The sequence below is a fragment of the Macaca nemestrina genome, chromosome 3 (genome assembly GCF_043159975.1).
Source record: "Macaca nemestrina isolate mMacNem1 chromosome 3, mMacNem.hap1, whole genome shotgun sequence".
Lineage (NCBI taxonomy): Eukaryota > Metazoa > Chordata > Mammalia > Primates > Cercopithecidae > Macaca > Macaca nemestrina.
In genome coordinates this window covers 21,209,495-21,229,196 of record NC_092127.1, presented here as the reverse complement: position 1 = coordinate 21,229,196, position 19,702 = coordinate 21,209,495, and the positions used below count along the sequence as shown (strand labels likewise).

At 39.2% G+C, this 19,702-nt stretch overlaps 1 protein-coding gene and 1 long non-coding RNA gene across 7 annotated transcripts in view; one reads left to right on the top strand and one right to left on the bottom strand.

Annotated features, from left to right (window-relative positions):
• LOC105466706 (palladin, cytoskeletal associated protein) overlaps window positions 1-19,702 on the top strand; it is a 433,580-nt gene that overhangs the window by 45,855 nt on the left and 368,023 nt on the right. The gene's annotated exons all lie outside the window — the stretch shown is intronic.
• LOC139362282 (uncharacterized) lies at window positions 1,118-9,985 on the bottom strand. Of its 2 annotated transcripts, none has more exons than XR_011620845.1 (3): window positions 9,939-9,985; window positions 3,245-3,368; window positions 1,118-1,253 (listed from the first exon to the last, which is right to left on the bottom strand). It is a non-coding gene; the product is annotated as an uncharacterized lncRNA (long non-coding RNA). The 2 variants fall into 2 exon arrangements; XR_011620844.1 differs by lacking the exon at window positions 1,118-1,253 and adding an exon at window positions 2,271-2,406.

Here is a 19,702-nt window from a genome sequence, read left to right as displayed (position 1 = left end):
CGCACAAAATTTTAGTTCTCAGCAGAGACATTAGTATCTTTCGGGGAAAAAATCCCAAAGGAAGAGATCCTTCTAGTTTTGCTCACTCATTAAAAATGTGTTGAATAATGAATGAATTTGGTATATTTGTATATACATGAAGATGTATTCATGTATATGCATATATAGAGAATATTTGCCAATAAATGTTTTATATATGTTCTCTCTCCATTTTTACTGCCTGAATACTGAAAACAAATTTCTTGACTTACTTCTACAAGGCAAATACCACATAATATGCCATTCCAAATGTCACTGATAAATCATGTATTTATCTGTGTGAATGTGTTCCAACTTTTAAAATTAGAAACTACATGTTGTTTATAATTTCTCTCACTGATATATACTAATTATTAGATGACTTGAAATTGAGTTCTATGTGCACATTTCTGCATATCCTGCAGTGTTAGCAAGATAAGAACATGCCTTATTTGTTCATTTCAACAAATATTTTCAGTACCTATTATATGCCTGGTATTATACTAGGCCCTGTGGATATCAAAATAAATAAATGCAGTCCTGCCTTGAGTAGTGTAGTATTGCAGCATAGTTCATGGTACTGATAATTCTTGAGGTTGATGTGTGTGTTAATTACCTATTTATAGGTGTATCCATTAATGGAAAACTTCCCAGGATCAACTAGGCATGTAAAGACGGGAGAGTGAGCTTGTTATTATAAATAAATTAAGCCAACCATTTACTTAGAATTTTTTATCCTAATTTAAAATACAGATAAGATTATATGACTTCTAAAAATCATCTTGAATTACTAAAATACTTAAGCGAATTGTGAAATCAGAAAGGATAATTTCGTTTTACACTTACTTCTATTATCAGCATTTGTAGAAAATTTTACACTTCTTATTATTTCCTAGTTTATTCAGAAAATTCCAAGGCTGTTCACTGAAAAAGTTCACTGATTTTGCAAGTGATCTCATGAGCCAGCCCACCCTAACAGAAAGGGACTCATTTTTATACCAGGACCATGTTTCCCAGCTAACCTTGTTTCTTGAGAGTTGTCTAAGTCATCCCCAGGGACACAATGGTAAAAGCTACTCCACATTTTGTGGGTCTCTTTGGACACGAACACCATACATGTGCATATATGACCGTCACTCACTTGGGTAGAGGCGAGCATTGTCAGGACAAATGCAAGTCTGATTTCTCAGATTCAGCAACTTCAATCCTTGGAAAGTTAGATTAACTCTCTCAGCCTGTGAGAGGAAATCAAAGTGGTGGCAGAAATAATGCCAGAGCTCAGACTGAAATCATTTCCTCATGAGCTTTTTATTTTCATCCTCTCTGGTTTCCAAAACTCAAATTCCTTACCTAGTATCTCCCTAAAGCCTGAGTCCTTAGTGTAAATGACTATTTCCTTTACTCTCTTTTAATAGAACTCAAGATTGGCCGGGCGCGGTGGCTCACGCCTGTAATCCTAGCACTTTGGGAGGATGAGGCAGGCGGATTACCTGAGGTCGGGAGTTCAAGACCAGCCTGGCCAACATGATGAAACCTCGTCTCTACTAAAAGTGCAAAAAAATTAGCCAGGCAAGGTGGCAGATACCTGTAATCCCAGCTATTTGGGAGGCTGAGGCAGGAGAATCACTTGAACCCAGGAGGCGGAGGTTGCAGTGAGCCAAGATTGCGCCACTGCACTCCAGCCTGGGCAACAAGAGAGAAACTCTGTCTCAAAACAAACAAACAAAAAAACCTCAGTTTCCTTTTCTCTATTGCTTCCTGCAGCTAATCTATAGCAAATTACATACCTTGTTCGATTTTTTACCTATTCACTCTTTTAATCTGAGCTTTCTGTCTATTCTCCTTTTCCCACATCTGTCCTAGATTCATTCCAGGTATGTGACTATTGCACTGCTCTTTCCTATTTCAAACACAATATCATTATGAATATCAATATTTATTTACAATGACAAAACAACTGAGTTTTGTAATTACATAATGTCAGTTTATCAATATATAATATGCACTTCCTACAGTCAGAAAGAGGAACAGTTCTATCATGTACAATTATGATGGGAAAGGTGGAATGATCCCTTACGCAGCAATTTTAAGTGAGTTCATGATTTTAAATTACTTAAAATAAGTGCTAGGAAGCTCCCATTTTCAAATCCTTTATTTTCCTGGCTTAATAGAGGAATAAAGTGCTATTTAAATGCACAATTCCATTCTAGAAGAATGGATTCTGTTAGGAAAGAAATTTGGGGGTAGCTGTTTCATTTAACCAAGCAGCTTGATAGCTTTTGTATATGCACAGGTTGGCCTGGGACTGAGTTTGAGAGTAAGGAACAGAGAAAAGACGAATTATTATATGTATTCATCTGAGAAACATATGGAGTTCCTGCAGGAAATCTGAGAGGAAGAGAATAAAGAACAAAAATGAGAGTGAGAGCAGCCAGCAAGATCAGAGTGCTCAGAGCATATCAGAAGCCAGTAAAAAAATTCCAACGCTCCCCCTCCACTGGCACCCACTAAAAGAAAGTTTAAGAACAGGGATGCCTACTTTCCAAATTAAAATGTTTATCATTCCTGCTCTTTAAGCTTTCCTTGCCTCCCCCAAATTACCAGTAAAATCTCTTAGCACAGAAAATCTTTGTGTGAGTGAAATTCTGTGGAAATCAGAACAAGAAGCTGAGCTATTGGGGTCCACAAAGCAAAGAACAGGTATAGCTCAGGCAAGACGCTGGAATTTGAACTTGAAGAAGGATCTTAGAGTCAGGAGTTACCAAGATAATTTAAGAAATGAAAATTTCTTTTCTGAAAATTCATAGACATCCTGCAGGTCTTTAAACTTTCCATAGGTGCCGAAATGAAAAAAGATGGCCCAGTATAACCCAGTTTTTGAGGATATCCGCTGATATGTGTACTATAATGAAACATCAGTTTGTCACTGTCCCACTCAAAATGTGAGGGCAAAAACTAAACACAAATTCCAAATGATTTATTTCCAGCATAGAGAAGAAGTTGGGACCTCTCTCATTTCCTGAACCTAATTATACTTCTATGGATACTATAAAGCAGCCTAGGTTTGCATTTTATGTTTCAATCCATCACATGCTTATCTCATAGCCACAGATTTTTTTATTCACATGAACAACTGTCTCCTCTCCCTGTTCCCCAAAGCTGTATTTCATAATTTTTTAAAGTAATCTAAACTTAAGACCTTATATTTTTCCCTGTTGAATTTTACCTTTTGGGTTTTTGTGGCCAGCATTCCAACCTGTTCAAACATTTTAGAGTTCTGATTCTGTTACCCCTTGTGTCAGCTGCAGATTTGATCCATCTGCCTTCACCTGACAAGGGGTTATAAGGAGCTGTGGACAAAGAAAAAGAATACAGATCTGAAGTCCTGGACTGTTGCCCCACACGCCTACTAACTGGGAATGTGGCAAGCACCCGGCCAGTGACTTAACCTTTCCGAAACTAAGTTTCCCTGTATGTAAAGTAGAAAAACCAATTTCTCGCAAACTTGCCTCAGGTTATTATGAAAACCAAGTGTGGAGTGTGTGTGTGTGTGTGTGTGTGTGTGTGTGTGTGTGGCCAGCGTAACACCGCCAATAACATCACAAGGAACGTGGAGCCCTTTGGGGTAACTGTTAAGATCTCCTTCCAGGCCAGGCATGGTGGCTCATGTCTGTAATCCTAGCACTTTGGGAGGCCAAGGCAGGCGGATTGCCTGAGCTCAGGAGTTTTGAGACCACCCTGGCCAACATGGTGAAACCCTGTCTCTACTAAAATACAAAAAAAAAAAATTAGCGGGCATGGTGGCAGGTCCCTGGAGTCTGAGCTATTCAGGAGGCTGAGGCACAAGAATTGCTTAAACCTGGGAGACGTGGCCAGGCGCAGTGGCTAACGCCTGTAATCCTAGCACTTTGGGAGGCCAAGGCAGACAGATCACAAGGTCAAGAGATGGAGACCATCCTGGCCAACATGGTGAAACCCCGTCTCTACTAAAAATACAAAAATTAGGTGGGCGTGGTGGCATGCGCCTGTAGTCCCAGCTACCCAGGAGTCTGAGGCAGGAGAATCACTGGAACCAGGGAGGCAGAGCTTGCAGTGAGCCATGATCGCGCCACTGCACTCCAGCCTGGGCAACAGAGCAAGACTCCGTCTCAAACAAAAACAAAAACCCTGGGAGGCAGAGGTGGCAGTGAGTCAAGATTGTGCCACTGCATTCTAGCCCGGGCAACAAAGTGAGACTCTGTCTCAAAAAAAAAAAAAGGTCTCCTTCAGGCTCAGCTCTTGATACACACAATTAATTATCCAGCATGTGCTTCTTGAACACCAACTACACATCAGACCCAAGGTGTTCAACATAAAAACATTAATGAGACAAAAGGATCTTATCTAAATCCATTAATAAGAAATTCTAAAAGATTGAAGGGGAGAGTTCAGTCGCTAATGAGGTAGTATTTACTGTTAAATTTTATTGCTCTGACTTAAAGATGGAAGAGGCTGTTCCTTGCTTTTTTTTCAGATGAAAAAAGGAAAAGAGATCATTTCTTTCTAACTCAGGGGGAAAAAAAAAAAAAACAGGGACTCTCAGCAGATCATATTACTTCTAAATTATCTTTACACTTCTTTGTTTTCTGGTGTATACAAAGAAAAGAAGCAATGATTTGAGATGATTTTGAGGACAAAGTTCTTCCCAATTACTAGTTAAATCTAAAGAGATTCCCCAAGGCTGAATCTCAAAAGAGGCTAACAAAATACTGATATGGGAGAGAGATGAGAGAGTCCGGTTGAAATGGTCTGGGGCGGGGCCTGGGTATTGTTATGGAAATCTAATGCAAGTCCTGGGTGAGAACCATTGTAGGAGAGACAAAGTAAGGAGAGTTGAAGTTCAAAGCTCTGTGGAAGAGCATCCTGTGATATAATAAAGGATAATAAGGATATACAAGTCTTATTTTAAAAACTATCTTACATGTTTCCTTTGAAAGGTTGCTTTAAAATTATTACCCCAAATGATTTTATTCTTGAAATTTACTATTTAAATACAAGTTTGAGGAGCGTGGTAAATAATATGAAAGTTGCAGGTTGCATGCAGTGACTCATACTTGTAATCACAATACTTTGGGAGGCCAAGGCAGGAGGATTAGCTTGAGCCCAGGAGGCTGTTGTAGTGAGGTTATAGTGAGCCATGACTGTGCCACTGCAATCCAACCTGGGTGACAGAGCAAGACTCTGTCTCAAAAAAAAAAAAAAAGAAAGAAAGAAAAAGAAAAAAATTTAAAAAGAAAGTTGCTATTAAAGCTTGAGGAAAATGTAATTATCTCAGGAAAAAACACCATCTGATGATTCAAGCCACCATCTGACAATTTAAGTCACTTACTCTATATATATATTTAAATTTCCATGTGGTCTACTTTTTGAGTGATGAATTTTCTTTTTTTACAAAGATATCACTGAAATAATTAAAACTGCCAATTGACTGCGATGTCACACTTAAAAAAAAAAAAAATTAGTATTGCAGCATCTAAACCAAAAGCATAAGGGCAGTGAATGGAAAACAGATGTTCATCTCAGTGGGTGTTCAAAACCATTTTTTAAAGTCAGATGTCTCTGTATATGTGTTTGTACAGCCTCAAAACACAGTCTTAACAGTTTATATATTTAAATGCTCACTCGTTTGATATAATGTCAAGTAAACAAGATAGCATTAAAATCAACTACTCAATTATTTTATTTTTCCCATCCTTTATTTCTATGGATCTTTCAAACATCTAGTACTGGTGGATCTTGGCATTTTTAACCCAGTACATTCCCTCTGTCTTATTAATACTTCACCCAATTACCTTTTTAAAAGTATCCTATTTAGAGGGAAGCTAGAGCCTACAATTTGTTTTAATATTCTGGTGAGAGATGAGAAACCAAAGATATCCATCAAAGAGCTATTTAATTTTAGAAAAGGTAACCAGCCATTAGACATTCGTGGACAATAGTTCAAGGAACGACAACCACAAAAAAATGAGAGTTAGAATTGAGGAAACAAATTTTTAACCCTCAGAAAACCAAGAGATTTTTTAACATCTTTTTCTTTATAGTAGCATTCAGCAAAAGGCAATGAAATTCTGTCCCCAAAATGAAGAAGTTGATGATGATTCTGACAATAATTCATTTATGTAGAATTATATTATTTACACTTTCATACATATTGTCTCATTTATTCTTCCCAACATCCTTGAGTAATCATTTTACAAATAGAGAACATAAATCTGAGTAATTTCTCCATTAGCCATAGTGAATACAACATATTAGGAAATTAATGCCAGGTTCATCTCTCTCAATGCTCAGTGCCATTTCCCCTGTGTCAGCAAATACTTAAGATAACTGTGGGCCAGGGATTGTGGAGGGAATGGAACTAAAGCACACTTAATAAAAAGAAGAGAAGAGCTCCTCAGGGCTAATGCTAAGTTAAAAGGGATGACTTGACTTTGTCTGAGTCAGTGTAAAACCACATTTTTTTTTTTTTTTATCAAAACAGAAAATGAAAACAAAGAAAAATGGTAAGTCCTTCAATCATACCATCCAAAGCAGAGAATTACAATATTCAAGTCATGGAGCTCCCCCAAGCCTACAAGTATTTGAGTTATTCTAGTTCTCTGTTCCTCTGGGATAAAATAGAATAAAACCCTGCAAGACTCACAGGGAAATCCAAATGTGGAACCGAAGCAAAACTGGCATTTTTGGCAAAATGACAAAGCACAGTAAGCCTCTATAACTAATCTGGGCTTCAAGCTAGAGATATTTATGAGCTTCTAAAGAGCCACTGGGAGAGTCTCCCCATGCCCAGTGCCCACCTGAACTCCTGTAATTACATTCCTCACTCACTATGGGGGTGCCCTCTTTGGGAACTTTGCTAATCAAGCCGGGCACTCAAAATCAAATTTTTGCTATGCAAGCAAATTAGTCTCACTTTAGGGGGGGGTCAGTATTTAGTTTTGTCTCTTTAGAGGCACATGTTATGAATCCTTCAATTACTAATTTAGTTTTGTTTTTCATTTTGATACTCTGCCCCCAATCCATGTTCTTTCATTGAACTGTAATGTTTTACCAACCTGTCATTATTTTTGGAAAAACAGTTTCTAACTCTCTTGTTACTAGTGCTAATTTGTATACTTTGAATTAACGGAGAATTTGCCAGCACTTACGTAGCTTCTACAAAGTTTGCAGTTGCTTCAAGAATTTTTACATTTTATAAATCCAATGACAAAGTTTAGAGTTATCTACGCACTATAGTGTATACCCTTGTTACATTATAATTTTTATACCCCTGAAAGACTTATTACAAATCACAGAAAGCCAAAATCATTGTATTCTTGCCTGAATTGGGTAGTCTGCTTTTTCAATTTCTCTTAATTTGATGAATAAAAAATAAATCTATTTTTGTGTACATTTTTGAATATGAATTATATTTTCAAATGTTTTTATTTTCTCTTTTGTGAATTGTTTGCTCAGGTCTTTTGCCTATTATTTAAGCAATTTGAGGAAACTCTAGGGTAAAGTTAGGAAGCTGCTAGCCACATTTTATAACTTGCTTAGGAACTGGCAATGACATTTTATCGAGATTTTATACATAAGGATTCCAGGAGTATACTTCATAACCACAAACTTGGGAGTCACAATTCTTTTTTTGTGTAAGTGATACAATTCCTGAGTGCTTGGTACATTAGGTATTAAAGGAAATAAAACAAAATTCCAAAATATAGTAATCATGATGGACTAATTTGTTACCTACTCTTTGAAAAGGAGATATCAATGTATCCACAAACCTGGGGGTGCATTTACGAAGACTTTCAACGGGCCTTGACAATAGTTTAGAGTAAAAATGATCTGTTTCATTTTCTTTTAACATCTTATAACTTGTTTTTTTAATTAAAAAAAACAAAACAGGCAATGTGAATCATGTATTTAGAGCAACTTGTCCATGGCTAGTGAACTGACTTGGAGGTAGAAAACCAAGGACAAATCTCCACTAAATGAAGTAGAATTAAACACTCGTGTTGGCTTATGATAAGTGCTGGAAACATCTGACTCTGATATTGTAGTAATGATTTGGAAAAGAAAATACACAATGACATTTCCCATTTTCAGATGACACCAAATTTTTCCAAGTCATGAAATACCAAGTCAAATTGGGAAGGGATATAGAGGAAGCTCCCATGAGTCTTTGGTTTTGAAGTACTACTCCAAAGATTTACCCTATAAGGTCAATCTCCAGTGTCATTGGCCCATTTTAAAGATGTGAAAACTGAGTCTCAGAGATGTTAGGTTAAGTCACCCAAGCTTACTCAGCCAGTGTGAGGAGTTTGTATTTGACACTAATCTAAATAAGAGCCTATCCTTTACTGCTCCCAATGTGAGAGAGGAAGGAATCACACCTGTGAAGGGACCCAAAGCCACCGTGAAGTGAGGGGAGGGCAGGAAGCTGGGAAGTTGGAATCATTTGGCTTTTTGAGTAGGTGAGAAACAAGCAGGTAGATTTAAATGTGGAGAAGTACGAGGCAATATTTTTAAGGAAGTCCAGTGCTTCAGGAAAATAAATCCCTGGAACCCATCAGCTTTCTTATACCACTTACTGGCAACACAGGCTCTAAACACTAACCCGCCAGCAACATCCACCCAGTCATTAGCTAAGTTTTCCTGTTTGGAAACACAATGGCAAACACGATCCTACCCAGTACAAAGTCATAACTCCCTAAACAGGAAGACAGCTGTGGAAATCTGAGGTGAAAATTTAAAATTGTTGTATATTTCTATGTATTTAATATGTGGGGTTTTTTGTTTGTTGCTTTTGTTTTGTTTTGTTTTGTTTTTGAGACAGAGTCTCACACTGTCGGCCAGGCTGGAGTGCAATGGCATGATCTCAGCTCACTGCAACCTCCACCTCCCGGGCTCAAGCAATTGTCCTGCCTCAGCCTCCTGAGTAGCTGAGACTATAGGCATGTGCCACCATGACCAGCTAATTTTTGTATTTTTAGTAGAGACGGGGTTTCACCATATTGGATAGGCTGGTCTTGAACTCCTGACCTCAGGTAATCCGCCTGCCTTGGCCTCCCAAAGTGCGGGAGCCACCGCACCAAGACAAGATGTGTTAAGCATTGTGCTAATACCTCACATGCTGGGCAGAGTTAGTAAAGCCACACAACAACCCTATAACGTAAATCTCTAGTGTCATTGGCCCATTTTAAAGATGTGAAAACTGAGTCTTAGAGCTGTTAGGTAAGTCACCCAAGCTTACTCAGCCAGTACATGAGGAGTTTGGATTTGAAACCAATCTAATTGAAAACCTATTCTTTACTGTCCCCATATGTGAGAGAAGGAACCACAGCCGTGAACGGACCCAAAACGACTGTGAGGAGGGCAAGTCAGTCTGGAAAAAGAAAGCCTTATAATGTTGTAATGGCTCTGGGAAAAGTCTGCAAAAGGTAGAGATGGGTAAAGTTAAAGCAAACAGAGTGTAAGTCCAAGATAAGGTAATTAATTTATGAGAATCATTAAGGCAAGCGCTACAATTGAAAATATTTTTAATGTAAATTGTTTAAACTAGTAAGCGACATATTTGCAATCAGTGGATTCAGGAAAATTAAGTTACTGGAGAGAATATTCCTGTGCTTGGGTTGGCACTAAAGAAAGGTAACTATGTCTGCCTACAAAAGAACCTGTGGTATTGCTGTCAGAAAAAAGAAGGCTGGGGTGAATTAGATGGTATGTTTGTGTATAATGATCCTTAATCTGTACTTCAAAAATGTATCAAATGTATCATTAGATATGCAGATATGCTTACCCTTTTGTTGTTGTTGTTGCTGTTGACCTGACTTTGGTTTTTGGGACTGTTTTTCCTTATATCTTAGATTCTGATAAGCACCAAGCTGCTTCCCTACCTGAGTGCCTTGGAATATGTGTTTTTCCTCTTACTGGAATGTTCTTTCTCCTCTCCCTCCTACTACCATTCAATGGAGAGGGCTTCTGGGTAGGGTAGGGCATCATGTTACTTCTATTTGCTAAATCAGGGAATTCTACATTCTGGAAGGAAACTTCTGATATTTATGACATCAGTGATTTTTAAAAACTGTTCATTTACCACATCTTTCCCTGAGTCCAAGGCCCATGGCAGCAGAGACCATGTCTGTCCAGCCCCCACTGAGGCCAGCGCAGTGCCTGGCACACAGTGCACCATCACTGAGTCCTGGTTCAATGCAGGAGATCCTTCGGCTTGCACATGAAGCCTGGTAGCTCTGTTTTATGGGGGTGGGAAACATCTGGTCACCATTGTTTATGAAATATTTGCTACCTGAAAAACCATTATTATTAGATCATTCCTTGTTCCTTGCTTTATTTTTGTGAGTTTTTCTCTCTACATTAAGAACATATTTCCTGAAACTCCTGATTGGCCAGGAAAGCTAACTCACTTTTTACTTTCTCTAATACCCTTATTGAGTTTCTCTCTTACTCTTCAGGTCACCAACAATTAGTGGGGAAATCTACCAATGCCGGAGCAAAGACACTATCCCATCTTAAATGGGGAGAAATTTGTAGAACCATAAAACTACAGCAAAAGACTTGAACACCTCTGTGTCAGCCAATCCGTGGTCACCACAGATATTCGTAGTCTCACAGCAATGCATGTTATCTGTACTCTTATAATTTTTAAAACAAAAGCAACCATTATTATTTAACAAGTTGTAATAGTGACATGATAAACATTAAAATATTTGAGCTAAGTACTCTCCTAATTTTTTAAAAGATTTTTATTATGGAGCAATTTGAAAGTCTTTAATGTTCCATATACAAAGAAACTTTTTATATTTTGCTTTTATGTATCTTTCCTTTAATAATCTTGATTTTAGAAGCTACCAGAATTTAATCCTAGAGCTCTCTAAAGTAAACAATCAGCTTTCAGTTTATCTCAACAACTTCACTGATATTTAAAAGAAAAACCTATCATATTTATACTATTTACATTTATACTATCATGTTTATACTATTTATATTTATATTATTCATGTTTATACCAAGATACAAATTAAAAACACTGGAACAAAATACATTAAAACAGAAACAATGTTTGCCTTCATATGTCATAATTTTGAGTGATTTTTTGTTTCTATTTTTTGTATTTTTATTTGTATACAATGAGATTCATATGCAAGGAGAAAAAAACAAACAAAATATTTAGTTTATTTTACAGGAATCCAGTCTTCTAATGAAGTATGAAAGAAAGGAGAAACACGCAGATCTACTATTATTAAAGATTTATACAATTATTAGGGATGTTCCCTGGGGTATTTTCCCCAATTAATTGAACTTGTGAGTAAGTCCTAAGTGCCAGCAATGAGAGCTAAGCAGGTATCTGTTAATGCTGGTTAGGAACGGAGCCTAGAGAACAGAATCACAGAAACCCAAGAAGACTAAAACGGGTCCTGAGGGTTGAGGCCTGAGAAAAATCCATACCAGGTTCCAGCCTTTCCCTAACTAAAAAGGAGGAAGATGGTTGAATCCGCCTGGTGACGAGAGGGATAATTTACTGCGGGTGGAACCGCTTTATTCAGACCTGCGCACTGTAGCGAGCCCTCTGTGGACCCGCTTGCTGAGAAAACTTGCTGCTCCCCGGGTTCTCTCCAGAGCAGCCTGGAGACTCTGTTCTAATTTTTCTTTTAGATAGCTGAATATGAGTATTAGAATGAAAGATCTGATATTAGCGGATCAATCATCTCTTTCTCCGCTTTCTGTTACACAATTAAACCAGCAGGTGAGGCAGAGGGCCGCAAGAGTAAGTAGACCAGCTGTTCCATTTCAGAATAGACTTGCCAAGCATAACAGATTTAGAAACAAAATGCAGCTTATTCCAAAGCAGTTGATTTAATCCCTCATTATCCATCTATGTATTCAGCATCATGGCCTATCTTGACACCTTATTAATAAATTATTCAAAAGCTTACCTCTGGATAGCACAGTTGTTTAGACCCAGGGATCCAGTCAAAAAGAGGGATCAGTTCCAGGCTCAGATGCAAATGAACTGTGTAACCTAAGACACCCTATTTAACCTTCTTAAATCTTCATTTCCTCATTTGTAAAATGTGTATAGAACAACCCTAAAGCTCCAGGACCATGGATTAGAGAGAAAATGTTTAAGACCTCTTAGCACAGTTTCTAACACATAGTCTAGTCCGTGTTCATAAATGCAGTTCATATTAATACCTTTTAAAATAGGGATGAGAAGTTGAAGAAGAAGTGAAGAAAAAGGTAAAGTGTTCTCCCTCTTCCATCCACATATATTTTTCATTTTTAAAAATGGGCTTTCCGGAAGTGAAACTCCCGTAGCAGCAGAAGCAGAGCACAGCAGGATGCTTTCAATGTGTGCAAATCAACCTCTTGGTAGCCTGCCTTTTAAAAGCCCAAGCTATCCATTCCCACACAAGTCTGAGACTCTTACCCTGTGTTATTTTTCAAGTCATTTAAGTCATGCTTGAGAGGAACATCATTGTTACTATCAGTCTTAACATCTTAATTCAAACTGGCCTAACAAAAAAGACTGAGAAAATAGGAAAGTACAGAAATTTGTGCTAGAGAACAAGATGGGAGGAAAATTGTCACACCTTGGGGCTGCCCCGAAGTCTGTTTGCTTCTTAGGTGCAGGGTACTTCATACTATCTCGTGACTAAGGCATGAAGCCTAGAAGAAGTGGCTACTTCTGCCTGTGGTTTGTAGCCCTACTTTATTTCCTAGACAACTTCTTGCACAGATTAAAAGGCAGGAAGCAGAGCAAGTGTTCCCGTAATCAGCCTCCCCCAGGAAATGTCAGTATTCAATGGGCTCTCACCTCACATTTCCACTTGTTTTTGTTTTGTTTTGTTTTGTTTTTTTGAGACAGAGTCTCGCTCTGTTGCCTAGTCTAGAGTGCAGTGACAGGATCTTGGCTCGCTGCAACCTCCACCTCCCGGCTTCAATCGATTCTCCTGCCTCAGCCTCCTGAGTAGCTGGGATTACAGGTGTGTACCACAACGTCGGGGTAATTTTTGCATTTTTAGTAGAGACGGGGTTTCACCATGTTGGCCAGGTTAGTCTCAAACTCCTGACCTCAGGTGATCTGTCCGTCTCGGCTTCCCAAAGTGCTGGGATTACAGGCGTGAGCCACCACTCCCGGCCTCCGCTTGTTTGTTCAATATACGTTTGCCCTATAGAGTTCCATGCATCTGAGAATATTCCAACAAATCTTAGACCTTCTCCAAGCAATGAATCCCTGTTGTACTATGTCTTATATTTTCTCTGTGAGCATTAACTTTGAAACTATAGCCATTAAGTCATATTCATTAGTTCATTACAGGCATAATCAATATGTTGGACTAGGACAACTCAAGAAGTAAACAAATCATAATCAGTTCCTCTTGTCCCCTGCCCCTTTAAATTTATTCCACTGGGCTGCGGTAATCTTTCTATGTCCCAATGTGGACACGCCATAGACACTATGCACTCTTATGTAAGGTGCCCTACACTTACGTTAAATCTAAAGCACAGTCTCCTTCAGTAATAAGAAGGCCTAATCCCATGTAATTCTCAAACCTCTGAGCTTGTCGTGGTATGAGATTGTCTCCCCTACCCCAGTTAGGACCTAGTTCAGGCTTGAGTCAGCTGTCACCAGGGGGATTCCCTCCTGCTCCTTAATCTCTCCCCGCTCACCCCTGCCTATGCACTTCCTGCCAGGAGGGACATGGGAAAGGGAGGGAAGGTGGGGAAATAGGACAATCCTTGCTTGGTTGGGTACTTCTCTCTCTCTGGTCCTGGTGATGGCTAAAACCAGGTCTTTTTCTCACTGAGTGCTTTGTAGGCTCTACAGAGCCTATGCAGAGCCCCTCGTCTCCTCATTCCCAATGGCCATTTGGGACTCCTTCCTCAGCTCCTGCAAATCAGTTCCTCATCTCCAGCCTTTTTCTGATGAGGTCACCTCTCACCCCTACGGGCTGCTGTGTTGTACCAACAGCAGCTCCATCCTTCATGTCCCATGTTCACTCACCCCTCAGCTCTGGCCCCCAAACTGCAAGTGAAAACCAGCGCTGGCAAATCAGTGCTTCCCTGGCTCCTCCACACACAGGCACTCAGATCTCCTTTCCTGTGAAATTTTCCAGGACAGGATAGATCCCAGTCCACAGTACACTTTACCTTTCTCAGGCAGGAGTCAGGCGCCAGCCCTCTGGGTATCCCACATGCAAGGAACGCATTTCAAAGCTGTAGAGGTGGCCCTTCCTCCATCACCAGGCTTATGATTTGGAGATAACATCCCTCCCTCAGCTCTTTCACAAACAGAAACGTGCCTGGCAGCAGCTCTCTCCAAGTGAGTGTCTTCACCAGCTCTTCCTCCCTCTCCAAACTCTGACCACTTTTTATATCCTTGATATGTTGAAGGGTCCAAGAGTCTTGGAACTGGTTTTTAATTCCTTTCTTTGAAAATCCATGTATATGGTTCCATCTCAGACACACGTGGGTACCCGTTATCCACCACCACACTTGTGCTTCCATTGAAGCAGAGACCAGAGGAGCCCCATCCTGTTACATAAGTGAAAATGGAATTTCTTTGGAATGCCATTTATTGTCATGGTGCCAGGAGTTCATCATAATCAACATTACAAAGGAAATACCAAAGGAAGCAATAATGATCTGCCATTTATTGTAAAACAGGACCTAGGTGTGTCTTTTTCTGTGTTTATAAAATGACAAGGTTCAAATTGTAATGTAACTTTCCACATAGCAATTGCAATCACAGACTGAGAGGTTATTACAGGACTAGGTTGGAATGAATGGATTATCCATATGATTTGATTTATCCTAATATAGTTTCTTTTAGTTCCAGCATGATGCAAGAAATCTCCCCTTTTTAACTCACCCTGAATTACAAATGACTTAACAACAGGAGCAGAAGTATTTTCTCTGGAAAAACATAGTGAAGTGCAAAAGGAACTCTGGATTTTTAGCCATAACAAGATTTTCACACTGTATTTCCCCCTGACGTATCTGTCTTAAGGTTCTTCAGTCACTTCATATTGACTGTTTAGCCTCTGAAAACTCTAATTAGTTTAACAAGTTAGCCAGCCAATGCCACAGCAAGACTATACACAAATGGAGAAGTTCAGGTCAGTTTTGCTGAAAAGAAGAATCATTAAAAGTACAGAGCATAAGATACTGACCCAACCCTTCTGATAAATGATGCAAAAACTATTTGCTTATGAACTGAGTAAACTATGGCGCAACCTTGACACTGAATTTTAATCACTAGAAATGGAATTATATCAAAATTCAAACATAGCTGAAAAAGTTTAAGATAACATGTTTAAATATGCACATTTCAAGTAAAAGAACATTCTTAAAGTGATAATATCAGAGTCATTTGTAGAGAACTTTTGAGTCTTACAAAGAAAGCAATATATAGGCCGGGCGTGGTGGCTCACACCTGTAATCTCAACACTTCGAGAGGCCGAGGTGGGTGGATCACTTGAGCCCAGGAGGTCAAGACAGGCCTGGGCAACATGGCGAAACCCTGTCTCTACAAAAAATACAAAAATTAGCCAGATGTGGTAGTGTGCCTAGCTACTACAGGCGCATGCCTGTAGTGCCGGCTCCCCAGGGAAGTCGAGGTTGCACTGAGCCATGATCACACCACTGCAGTCTAGCCTGGGTGACAGAGTGAAACCCTGTCTCAAAAAGAGAGAGAGAGAGAGAGAAAAATAGAGAAAGAGAGAGAGAGAGAGTACATAAGCAAGCAATATATAAACCAGTGAATTTTACCTGGCGCTTTTAAAAATAATATTTGAGTTCATATGAAATTTAAATAGCATCTTTTACAAATTTCAATGTATATTTTCTAGAAGTAATTCAAGATACCCTCAATATATGGTGTCAGGTAGAGTATAAAGGGATGTAATGATCAATGCAGCAACTTCATGACAGACATGAACTGAAATGGGTTGTACAATGTTATTTCTGAAGACCCATAACTAGATTTGTAGCTTGTTGTGAAATAAAATAATTCAGGTACCCTAAGTGAAACACATGACCTCTCAAAAAAGAAAACTCTCATTCTGCAAGGTCAGTTCCTTGCTTTTCACAGTGACACCCATCACCTTACTGAATCCTTTAAGAATGAAGTTCTTCTTGTCCAGTAACACTGCAGCTGGAAACGAGGCAGATGCTGGAAAGCACTAGAACTGTGCACAATGTTGACAGTGTAATCTGAAACTACTCAGCAGTTCCTAGTATCAGGTTCACACATAATTTGAACCAGACAGATTTCTTTTGAAACTTTCTCTTAAAAGTTTCATTTAAATTGGAAGACGAAGAGTATGAGTATCAAGAAAGAAATCACTCTTAGTAATCCAAATGAATTAAATGATCCTAAAATGATTTAAGTGATTCATAGCACTTTCCCAAGCATTCTCTGTCCCCATAGTACCAGTTTCTGTATCAAGCTCTCAGGGGATCAGAGAATAAGCTCATTAACCCATTCAGACATGTATTCAACCAACATTTGAGTTCCTGGTAAGTGCCAGGTACTGTAATAAGCACCAGACCTATTAGTTTTGTGGAAGGCAGGTCTAACCCTGTCTTTAGGAAGCTTTAACCCTTACATCCACATTCACAGAAAGCTGACCTACCAGTTGAATGCCCACTCTGGATATGGGCAAATATTTTATTCTATTTTTTAAGTGCATACATACACACAAATACTCTAGCATAACTAAGCTGTTGGTTGTGATTTATTTGCTTTGAAAAGCAGAGTTGCCTGCAATAACAGAGAAAGCACTGTCAGTGGAAAAGTAGGAAAACACATCTGCAGTCAAGAGGGAGGCATTTCAATGCCTGTTATTATGCCCTGGAGCCAAGAAGATGACAGTGAGACATGAGCAGCCCTATATCAACCCAGTCCTGTTGGGTTCTGTGCTCTGAGGCCTCCCTGGATGCAGCCAAGGATAAGCCAGTGAAGCCCAGATCACCACCAAGACCCCTTCCATTCCCAAAGTTGCCATAGACAGATACACTACCTGATAAGGGCTAATAAGCAGATGACCAATTTTCTTTTTTTCTCTGTCTCTTTTTGAAACAGGGCCTCACTCTGTCGCCAGGCTAGAGTGCAGTGCCACAATCACAGCTCACTGCAGCCTCCACATTCTAGGCTTAAACGATCCTCTTGCCTCAGCCTCCCAAGTAACTGGGACTACAGGCTACTACAGAGAATGGACCATCACGCTCAGCTAATTTTTTAATTTTTTTTTTAGAAATAGAGGTCTTCTATATTGACTGGACTGATCTTGAACTCCTGGTCTAAAGTGATCCACCTGCCTTGGCCTCCCAAAGCTCTGGGATTACAGGTCTGTGCCTCTTGTGCCCGCCCAGCCCCAGATGACCAACTTTCAAAAATCGTTTTCAAGTTAGAAAAAAGATATTCAAAACATATTCATAAGCTTTTTTCTTAACTTATTTTTCTTAACCTTCATTCATGCATATAACTCACAGATTATTCAAACTTCTCTTATTATTTTTCTAACCCTTTAAAGGGGATTTCCAAAGCTTACCTTTACTTGAAGTAGAGTGGTTCCCATCCATTGATATTCAGGGGGAGTAGTCCATCTGAAATGAGGCCAGTTTTGAGACTTCAACATATATAAACTTAATTATTTCTGGAGGAATGTCAGTGGTTTAAATAAGGGCTACCATGACTTTTCCCTCCATTAATCAACAGATATTTCCATATAATAATAATATTTAAATTACATGTATTTGCTCAGCACTTTACACTTTACAAGGCACTTTTACAGACATTGCCTAAATATTTATTCTCATAACAGCTGGATTATTATCTACAGGTGACGAACTTAAAACTCAGAGAAGTGGAAAGATTGGCTCAAAGGTCATAAGGATAAAAAAATAAAAAGGAATGCAGACCCAGTACTTCTAATTCTAATTCACTCTATCAAATTACCTTCCAGTATGTGCCATGAGTTATAGGAAGAACATCCTTTCCACGGTCACCGAATATCTGTTCTGTGCCTCTTCTATTTCTGGCACTGTACTAGGTGATGTACATATATTATTTCTAAACTCACCAGTGTTTAAAGTAGCAAACAAAGGCACAGAGGACGTAAGTCTTGCCTGAGATTCCTTCATTTATTCATTCATTCATCCATCATTAAAGAAGTTCGGGAGTAAATCTGTGTTCTAGGCACTGGAGATATCGCTATGAACAAGACAGATTAGGTTTCTGCCTTCAAGTTTATGCGCTGGCAAGAGGAAAAAGATAGCAAATACATAAACAAATAAGTAAGTAATGTAATTTTGAATGGTGTTAAGCACTTGAGAAAGATAAAGATGCAGGCTGGAAAGTAACCAGGACTACAGGATTACTTTAGATGGTGTGGTCAGGGGAGATCTCCCTGAGAAAGTAATAGTTCAGCTGACAGGAAAGTGTTGCTGGAAAAGAAAGCCAATAGAGAAAGGCACTGAAATGGGAATGAGACAGGCATGTTTGAAGAGAAGGAAGGAGGCCAGTGGGGCTGAGCAGGGAGGGTCCAGGAGGTGACCCTGAAAAGAATGGAGCCATGTGGGGACTCTAGGTCGTGGAAAGGAGGTTGGCCCTCATTCTAATTGCAATGGGAAGCCATTAGATGATTCTAAGAGAGAAGAGTGATCTAAGTTTTGTTTTCAGAAGATGCCTGCAGCTCCATCCTTTGTGTAGAGCATGGACTACATAGGAGGGTGTGTGAAAGGCAAGAGATGAGCGAATCCAAAAGGAAAATAGAAGTGGAGATGGTAAAAAGAAGCTGGATTTGCAGTATATTTTTGAAGACAGAGCTGGAAGAACTTCCTGACAGATTGTGGGGAGTTGCAGTCAGAAGAATAAATAATAATTTGGGGCCTGAGCAAGTGAGTGGATAGTGGATCTGTTAGCTGAAATGGGAAAAACTGGTGGGCAGGCAGGTTTCCACAGGCAGGTGGTTGAGAAAAGAGTTGGTGTCAAGCTTCTGTTTTAGACACGTTAAGTTGGAGACACCTAGGCATCTGACTAGTGATTTCAGAACAGTTGTACATAAGAATCTGGAGCTTGGGGGAAAGGGATTGGAGGTGCTTACATAAGGCAGTTAAAGGCATGTCTTTTCTGCTAGGAAATGAGACTTTGGCAGAGCCTCGAGGTTCTCTATCATTTAAAGACACATAGACCATAATCAGAAACATCATGCCATCAGTCAGATACCTTTCTATTATATCACTCCATCTCCATGATTAAAGCCAAATCTCAGTAAAACTGAGCACATCAAGAAACCCCAAAAATATTATGTATAAAACTATTTGCCAATTTTCCTCTTCGGCCTTTTCTTTTGTTAGTAATTTTAATTTGTCTTTTAAATGAGTGTAGATTTTGAAGTGTGACATTTTACCAAGGTCAAACTATTCATTATCAGTCATATGAGGAAGTGGTAGTGTTCCCTATTTACATATATAATGCATTATAAAAACTTTTGCTTGATGTGATGTGACTTACAAGCTAAGATTTTCCAAGAACAGGTAGCTCTCCATTATATACATCTCTTTCTCAAGGCACTCATTGTCAGTCTGTGTTCTACTGACAACCAAGAATTGTGAAGCACCTCTAGTTCTGTGG